Below are 9,564 nucleotides of genomic sequence, written 5' to 3' on the forward strand. Positions count from 1 at the left end.
AGACAGCAAACTGACTTCTGCCTCTCCAGGCAGATTGTGAATGTCTTTCAAGAGGGTGAAAGGGCCTGGCTCTTTATTCAGAGAGCCAGCCATCAAGAGTTGGGGATGGAACAGAACAGTGGGTCCCACTGTGGCAGATAGAAAAGTTCTGGCTGAGTGTAGAATTCTGCTGTGTGCTTGGCTCCCCTGCTGACCCAGCTAATGTTCTTACTTTCAAAGAACAGGTGGAAGTCTGACACGCTCTCTGAAAAGAGAGAGAGAGAGAAAGAAAGAAATCTTCCCTGAGGACTTTAAGAGTGACTTTTCTTCTTCTCTATTTCCGAAGGGACTTGGCCCACGTTCTTGCCCTGGGAGAAATTGCTCCCAAGAGCTGAGGGAGTGGAAAGAGAAGGACTCCTTAGACCCGCGGCCTCAGTTATCTTCATCTGTGAAATGTGAATAATGGCGACACCTACTGGAAATACTGCTGTGAGGAGTTCTTGTAAGGGCAAATGCCTGGAGTGTGTGCAGGCACTCGGTAAATTAGTTACTATTTTATTAGTAGTAGTATTGCTATGGTGATGCCGGTGATGGTGATGATGGTGGTGATGGTGATGTTGATGATGGGGATTTGGGTCAGAGTCCCCTCTTCTGGCCTTGGGTGCAGCCCCGACACTGCAGGTGATGCGACCCTTTGTCCCACCTAGTCCTGCCTACTCTGGGGCTCCCCTTGAAAATGAGCAGCTCTGGGATGAACTGGGCTTACGCAGGCAATGACCTCCCCTCCCCAGCATCCCCTGGGGTCAGCTCCTCCTTCATCCACTTCAGGCCCGCTTGGCTCCCGGCTTCCTTGGTTAAGGGACAGTGCCAGAGGAGACAACAGTGGCGGTCTCCCCCAACAGTTCCTGGGTGCTGTTTTCTCACTGAGGTTTCTCGTGCTAGGGAAAGGAGGACACTCAACTACTCAAGTGGGCTCCCTGGGCAGGTTTGGCTGTGGCCCTTGCCCAGGTGCTCCTGACATCCGGACATGCCCAGTCACTACTCCCCAATACCCAGTCGTGCTGGACCCGGTCATGCTTGCCTCTGATACCTCTCCCCATAAGCCTGGGAGGAAGGGCCTCCGATGCCCATTCCACAGATGAAGAAATAGAAGCCCAGAGAGGTTGAGTATCAAGCCTGAGCTCACGTAGCCAAGATGTGGAAATGGCCTGGATTCAAGCTCAGGGCTGCCCTCCACGAGCCGGTGTTCTCCTGGCCCTGCCTTATGCCCAGCGGCTCAGATCAACTGCCAGGGAAGCTGTGGTTTGCCACAGAATCCAGACGAGGCCTAAAAGAGGAGCAAAGGGATACGGGCCATTTTGAAAAAAGAGCCCAAGGGAAAGGGACTGGAAATCCAGCTGCTAGGGGACTGACTGCAGCCTGTTTTCCAGAGATGAGATCTGAGCCCTCAGCCCACCTCCGGCCTGATGCAGGAGGGGTGGGGTAGAAGCACCATCCAAGTTCCCATCCAGCCTTGCGTGGCCCTTTGGGCTGGCTCCGGGGGAAGATCTTGCTGGGAACCTTGCTGGGAGACTCCCACGAATGTGCTCAGGAAGGATATAATCACAGGAACTTTCCAGAAAACACGGGTTCCCACCATTACTCTCCAACCACAGCCTTAGCTCCACTCTTGTGGGGGGCTATAAACCTGACCAAAAAGACAGGAGAATTTCGGGAATCTTTACCTGCAGATAGTCATCAAATCCAGCCCCTGGCAACAGTAGAAAACTGTGCTCCCACTCCAATGACTTCTGCAGCTGCCATTCTCCTGTTTCCTTTGCCTGGGATGTCCTCTAGCCAGCCTCCTCTATCTGGTGAACTCCCAGACCTTCTCCAAGACCCAGCTCCAATGGCAGCCCCTCTGAGAGGCCAGCCTGGACCCTTCCAGGAACATGGTGAGTGCTTCCTCTGAGAACACAGACTGGAGTTGTCAGTTTCCTCATCCATCATCCTCAGTAGCAGCACAGTGCTTGGGATACAGTAGGTGCTCAATAAATGCAGGCGGAGCCAATACATTCATGAATAACAGCCCATTTAACATAGAACTTACGGAGAAAGCCCAGCCTGTTGTGGCACATCTCATCTGCAGGTTGATGGTAGTGGCCTTAAAAAAAGAAACAACCACAGCCAAGGCCTCCGCTTCCTTCTGAGACCTGGGTGGAGGCTGGGAGATTCGGCCTTGGTAGCCTTGTCTTTACTTCCCTCTTGTGGCCAAAAGTTACTGCTGCATCTGGAAAAGCCAGGGTTTTTTTTTGAGGCTGGGGAGAGGGAGGTATTTTTGCCTCCTGGAGTTTTTTTAGGGTCCCCGAGTCACTCTGATCCAGTCCCAAATTTCCTGGATGTACCTGTGACCCTCCCTCCAGCGCCTTGAAAATGTGTTACAGTCATGACAGAGAGATAACCAGCAGGGTCTGACCGGCCTCCAAATGAGCATCTAAGAGACTCCAAGGGTCCATCAGCTCTGGCTTAAGACTGTTGGGTGCGTGGGTGTGGAAGGGAAGGATATGACAAAGTATGTGGTAGATACCTGCCCTCAGACACCTAACAGTCTATTTGCGACACCTTTGCAGGAAGTGCAGGATGACACCATGTGACGCTGTATACTAATAGAGAATCATAAAATTGTCTGCCAGCCTAACAGCCACGCTGTGGAATCGGGCAGCCTCGCATGTACATCCCGGTCCCACCACTTACTGCCTAGGTGACCTTGAACAAGTTACTTCATCACTCTGAATGTTTCCTCATCTGCAAAACGGACCCAGTAAGAGCTCCTCCTTCGCGGAGTCACGGTCACTAAGCGAGATGACGTGTGTCAAAACCTCAGTATGGGGCCCGGTGCGGAGTGATTCCCTTAAGCGTTAGCCGTTTTGGTTATAAGTAAGGTTTTTAATTGTCCAGTGCAGGTAGAGAACGGGGTGGGGCGTAATAAAGAACGGGATAAACGCGTTCCTAATCATGACCTTCCTAAAGGCAGATCCCAGTTTTCTTCTTCTTAGAGCTCAATGCAATATGATATTTATTAACATGATAGTTCATCGTGGGCAAGATGACCCACAGGGCTACCTCGTTTTCAGGCTACTTGCAAGGGGTAGGCTATCAGTTGGCTCTAGCCAGAGTCAACTTGTTTCAATTTCTCCCTCCTCCACCCGCGGCAGACATCACTAATCAATCACGTCTCCCTCCCACACCCACGGGCAACATCACTAATCAATGACTTCTCCCTCATAAACCCACGGAAGACATCCCTCCTATGACACGGCAGACATGACTAATCCATCATAGCCCTCTTTCACACAGAGCAAGTCTATAATCTCAGATTTCTCAGTATAGAGCTCCGGGCAGTTACAACAATTAAGCAGAGTGGGAAAATGGCATACAATCTAGTTAACCTTTTCAGGTCTTGACACATGGATAGTTAAAGATGTAGAGAGGAAGGGGGCCAGAGGGAGTGAGGTAAGCTGAAATGTGAGTGAGAAGGCAGCTCTTCCAGGAAAAGGAAGTAAGTTAGAGAGAGGCTGCTTTATGGGGCCCCTTGGCTCTGGGCTGACTTGTAGCAGCGGGCAAAGGGAATCACTGAAGGTCGTTGGGCAGGTGTTATTTGGGGGGCAAGATCTGTCTGGCTGCTAGTGCCAGATGGTCCATAAAGGGGCCTGAGCCCCGAGGAGGGGTGAGGAGGGCTGGAACTCAGGACAAGGTGCGGAGGGAGATAAAGGCCAGGCATGCTGGACGGGAAGCTGTGGTGAGCTTGATGACTCCGGGCACATTAGGAATAGAAGGAAGTTGTGCCATCAAAGCTGCTTTCCTGGCCCTGAGCTCTACAGGCTGGGAGAATAATGGCACCTCCAGCAGGAAGGGGGGCTGGGGCCCAGAGAAGAGGATGTGCTTTGTTTCAGGCATTGGAGGTGCCTTTGGGACATCCAGCGGCGATTTCCTGTGGGCAGCTGGAAAGGGGAGGTTGGAACCAGGGCTGGAGCTGCAGATATTAGAGAGGAAGAGAGGAAAAGGTTAATGCTTTACAGGACCAGGCTCTCTTTTACTCAAAGCAGTTTGGGTAGGAAAAGAGAGTGTGCATTCAGGAAAAAGATGAACTGGGTGAAGGTCATGGCTTAATTAAGAGGCATTCGCTGCAATCCGGTTTTCCAAAAGATACTGCATATCTGGGTCAAGTGTCCTTTTCACAATATCACCTAAATTAGTAGGGAAAAAATGTTTTTTTGGTAATAGGGTACAGTAAGTCTCATGCTCAGGACCCCTAATGTCCCTACTGCTAAGAAAGAAAGTGTATATTTAACTGAAATACCCAAGCAATCAGAAGAGAGGTCAGAGAGACAATTCCTTTATTAGGAAACTCCATTTCCTAATGCGTGATAAAGTCACTTGATCTCAAAGGTCAAACAGACCTGGATTTGGACCTCAGCTCCACACTTCCTAGCTGTGTGACCTTGGACAAGATACTTAACCTCTCTGAACCTTGGTTCCCTCCTTCATAAAATGGAGCTAATAGAGTACCTAGTTCACAAAGCTGTGGTAGTAATCAAATGAAATGATGTATATAAAGGTTTAGTCCAGGACTCGACAAGTAATAAGCATTGAATGTTTGAGAGCTGTCCTTTTATGTTACCGTCTTTTTTTTAGGAACAGATTTTAAACAACCAGTGCATCTTTTCATGCCTGATAGGAATCCTGGGAAGTCCTCTGAGGGAGACAGAGAAACCCTACACTGATAATGCACCGGCCAAGCACATTTCTTTTGTGTAGGTCCGTCACATCACCCAGTAAGAGACAAAGTGGAAGAGGCTTCCGGAATTCTCCAGGAGATGAACAGCCTACTGGCCACCTTTCGTGGGCTTGTGGGCTTGTGGCCCTTTCCTTCCCCCTTTCCACCAGTGTTTCCATGACACAGGAGTTCCAAAGGTAATCACATGGACGTGTGTTAAAGCCCCCTTGACTCATCAGTGAGGATGCCCTACCAACCCAAAGGAGATGACCTTGAGCCAAGGCCAGTGAGCAGAAACGGGGCCCCTACTTGACCCTCGGTGTGTCCTTGAGGGAGACTTTGGAGAGTTCCTACCACCGATGGCCAGCAACGAATTAACAATCTAGAAGGTTCTGGAAGGTTCTGGTTCATAGGTGGAAGTTTGGGCCAGAAAGACAATTTGTTGAGGGTTAAACTCGGACCATAATAGCAGTACCTAACATTTGCTGAGTAATTACTGAGGGCCAGGAACTGTTTCAAGTGTGCACCAACTCATTCCCTCTTCACCATGACCCGTGAGGGAATTTTACACATAGATCACTGAGGCCCGGGTATGTTAGCAAACGAACATCTACACTAAGTGGCAGACGAAAGGTTTGAACCCGGGAAGTCTGACTTACAGAGCCCGTACTGTGACCACTGTGCTACCGCTGTGTCCCAGGGCTGGGGTCCACACCTGAGGGACGGGAAGGGCCACAGCATGAAGCCTGGCCTGAGGAAAGACTTTGCGGCAAAGGCTGTTTACCCAGGCCCGAGCCCACCTCAGTGGAATGTTCTGCCTGGTGCCAGGCGCCCAGATAAAGAGCCTTTTTGTCAGATGTTCCCAGGGATGAGTCACCCTCAGGAAGCTGCTGGATTCTTCTAAGGGCCCCTGTTCTTTTATCTCCTTGTTCCTTTCCTGGGGATAAATAGGACACTGCGAGAATTTCTTTAATTCCTATATTTACTCATAGGTTCTTCTCATCCCCAAACAGTGTTTAATAGGAGAGGTAAAAAGTTTCCTGCTGCATCATCCTCCCCCTCCGGGCACCGGAGGTGCTGGAGACACGGCCCTGGGACCTAACTGAGCGGCTGTCCCGGTCGGAAGCGTCACCCAGGGGCCCAACCGCTGTCCCCGCCTCTGCGTCCGCTCTAACGACGCTGCTGAAAAGGGCGAGGGCGGGAGCGGAGCAACAGAAAGCAGGAGATGCTCCCATGATCCCAGCTTCAGGGGAAGGAGCTAAGGGGTTCATTCCCGGCTGGGGGATGCCCAGCGAAACATACTCTTAGGACATCCTCCCGCAGCCACGGACACGAAGGCGTGGTGGGGGATGCTAGGGCCTTAGGGCAAACCTCGGGCAGAAATGGTAGAGGACAGATGTGTGCAAATGTACCTCCGATCACAGGGCCCTCGGAGAGTAAGTCCACAGTGACTTCATGCCATCCTATCCCTGGGTCCACACAGAGTCCAACTCAGACTCAGGAAGGCCGTGGCACGGACGACTGCAGCCCGCTCAGTTCACGATCCACTCATTCGTTCGACACGGGTTCTCCTCACGGAGCACTTCCTCCGTCCAGGAGTCTCGCAGCAAGGTAGGGACGCGGAGCCAAACCGACAGAGTCGCCCAGAAGCCTGCTGTCTGGGGGGGGGGGGGGGGGAGCAGACCTCAGGGTGCAGCCCCGAATATCCAGAAGTCCAGACATCCGAGAGGTCCTTCCCTGTTGGCACGACGGGGAAGACAGAGAGTGGTGAGGGGACCCCCACGTGGGCCTTGGGGGGAGGGAAGCGACAGCGGAGGTCCCTCGGCCTCCCCACGAAGCAAGCTGCCCGCCGGTTCTGAGCTCGAGCCCCGCCAGGCCACCCCCACCCCCCGCCCCCGCCCCCGCCCCTCCGCTCATCCTCAGGAGGTTCTGTTGCAGATGAGCCTGGTGGGACTGGCCCAGGTCGAAGGTGCAAAGCCATCCCTTCCCCCCTCCCCCGTTCCCACCCCCGCAACCCAACCGAACAGCCCTGGCCACAGGACAAGAGCAGACGGGGGCACCTGGGCGCCTCCACCTGGAGGGGCAGCAGAACGTCGCATGTGACAAAGCCGGCAGGGCCCTCCGCATAGCACCTGGCGCATCGCAGCCCACAACGAATGGTAGCTATTTGTGTAATAGCGTTAGGCGCATTTTTTACCACCCTCCGATTCTCAGACATTTGGAGTGACGTTAGCGTCCGAAGATCTGGATTAGAGTCACGGCTGTCACCTCCTCACCATTCCTCATGTCCATCAGCATCTTGCGCCTCTCTCTCCTCGTGGTGCGGGAAGGAATATCTGCTCTACTGTGTTGTGGGGATCAAATGAGACAACAGTGGGAAAGAGTTTTGTGAGTCAAGTCCAGTGTGGGTTGAGACGACCATGAACCGAGGGCACTCCGGGCTTCTGTCCCGTGTCTGCGGTGAACCCTCCGTGCCACCCAGAACCTCCTCCCCTCCTCTGAGGCCTTCCAGCCTCTCTTGGGAATGAAGGGTTTCCACCTGATTCCCCCATCTTCAGTGAGACTGTAAGTCTCTTGAGGACCAGACCCGTGTTCATATACAACTAAGAGCAGCCATTCACCACATTTAGGACATGCCAAGCATTTTGCAGACCTCATATCATGTTCTTCTTTCCAGATCCCTGCAAGGAAGGGACTGCTGTTATCCCCATTGTCTAGATGAGGAAACTGAGGCTTGAAGACTTAAACACTTTGCCCAGGATCCAACAGCCAATGTCTGACTTTTTTTTTTTTTTTTTTTTTTTTTACCAGAACCCACGGCACAGGTCCGAACCTAGATCGGTCTGACCCCAAGCCAAGCGCTGAGCGCCATACAATGTCAGGCCCAGGTGGGCACTCGGTACACTTATTTAGCTTGGTTACTTTTGATTTCTATTTTATCCCCACCCCACACCTATAAGAAAAGACACCAGGCGAGAATTCACTAATCGTCGCTCACAGTCCTCTTTAACCTTATGTGGGCCCTGAGTAATTCACACCGATAACCAGTACGGGCACCGCCTCTGTCCCAACGTAAGCAGCAGGTTTCTGAGCACCGGTGATGGCCAGGTCCTTCTGGAGAAGCTGGGACTATGGTAAGTGACCTAGAAGACAACGTTCCTGTCCTCAAGGGGCGTGTGTTCTGGGGAGGACGATGGGCAACAGATACAGAATGGCCAACAGTGAATAGAGCCATGGGGAGAATAAGTCCCCATAGGATAAGAAGAAGGATAAGTATAAATAAGGAATAAGAGAGCATGATGGAAGTTGGGTACTCTTCAAGCTGAATAGTTGGGGGGAAGGTGTCTCCACGTGACATTTGAGTGGAGACCTGAAAAAATGAGGAAAGGAGCCACGCGGAGACTCGGGCGGGAGCGGTTCGAAGGGCACCCCAGGCAGAGTGACCAGCAGGCATCCCGACCCCAACAAGGGGCATGTTGGCGGCACATAGAGAAGAGCAAGCTGCTCGAGAGGCTGGCGTGGGGCCGGCAAGGGGAAGCAAGGTCAGGTGAGGCCGAACCAGTGGACCGTGAAGGAGCCTGGGGTGCTTGGTAGACTGCGAATGAGACCAGAAGCCACTGGGGCCCATGGTAGGCTAACAGAGAAACGAAATCATTCTTGATCTTCCCTGGTAGAGACCAGTGGTTCTCAACCGAGGACGATTTTGCCTCACCCTGGGGACATCTGGCAAAGTCCAGGGACATGTGCGGTCATCACCAATGGTGCGTGGTGGGGAGCCGTGTGCTGCTGGCATCTAGCGGGTAGAGACCGGTGATAACGTTAACCATCCCCAGGTGCACAGGACAGCCTCCCTCCCCACGGGCAAAGAAGTCTCTGACCTAAACTGTCAACGGTGCCAAGGCTGAGGAAGGTAGGTGCAGACCCCAGCACGGGCAGTGTGCTCTTAGGAGGATGACAGGGGCTCACAGACGCCATATCCAAGTCCCTGGAGCCCCAGACGCCCCCATAGCAAACATCTCAGCACCACTGTTGGTATTTCCTTCTCCGCTCCAAGAACCACCTAATTGGGACACATTCCAGGACACTTCCTGCTCCTTGGCGCCTGCTGTGTGTCTAACCTCGGGATGATGAATCTTCTGTGCTCGGGGCCATCCGTATGTGTACGCAGCCCTGACGTTTTGTGTGCATCCTACATCCTGAAGTGTAATTTATTAGGCCTAATCCCTGTCTGGGGTAATGGTAAGTCCTCCCTGTAGAAATGCCGGGGAAGAGGATATTCCCCATTATTATTTCATTAGGACACCACTGGGTATTCCAGGAGTCCCCGAGTAGATATCGTGTGCTCCTCGGATGATTTAGACAAGACAGCCGGGGGCCTCGCTCCTCCCAGAACTCAGCACAAATATGCACAGATTTCAATTCGTGCATCTTAGGCTCCCTTCTTAGTACTACATTCCTCCTTTTCACGCCATGCCTGTTTTGTTCTTCTGCACCGGGAGGAAACACAAACATTTTAAAGAAAAGCATCGGGTGTTTACTGCTTTCTCCACAATGTGAGTAGTAGATCCGAAAGTTGAATGTCAGCAGCCAAGATTTCTAACCTCGAAACTTGGGCCTCTAGTTTCCCTCTGCCATCAGCACTGATGGGGGCTGCTAAGGCAAGTTAGCGTTTCATAAGTTGTCTTTCCTCCTCTGGCCCAGCCTGTCTAAAGATACAGAGTGAGGGGAGAGACTCCTAGCCTCTACTTCCCTCAAGGATACTCAACATTCTCTCAGTCATCTGGCTTTGCCCTTAACTCCCACCCTGCTTCTCATGTTCAGGGTCAGCT

The 9,564-nt window shown here is 52.3% G+C and overlaps 1 long non-coding RNA gene across 1 annotated transcript; it reads left to right on the plus strand.

Moving 5' to 3' along the window:
• Nucleotides 1-1,608: 1,608 nt before the first annotated feature.
• Nucleotides 1,609-2,748, plus strand: LOC147576174 (uncharacterized). Its single transcript, XR_015242024.1, has 2 exons — nt 1,609-1,913; nt 2,589-2,748. It is a non-coding gene; the product is annotated as an uncharacterized LOC147576174 (long non-coding RNA).
• Nucleotides 2,749-9,564: the final 6,816 nt, after the last annotated feature.

Source organism: Puma concolor, chromosome D2 (assembly GCF_028749965.1).
Source record: "Puma concolor isolate L17-30 chromosome D2, mPumCon1.1.hap2, whole genome shotgun sequence".
NCBI classification, from domain to species: domain Eukaryota; kingdom Metazoa; phylum Chordata; class Mammalia; order Carnivora; family Felidae; genus Puma; species Puma concolor.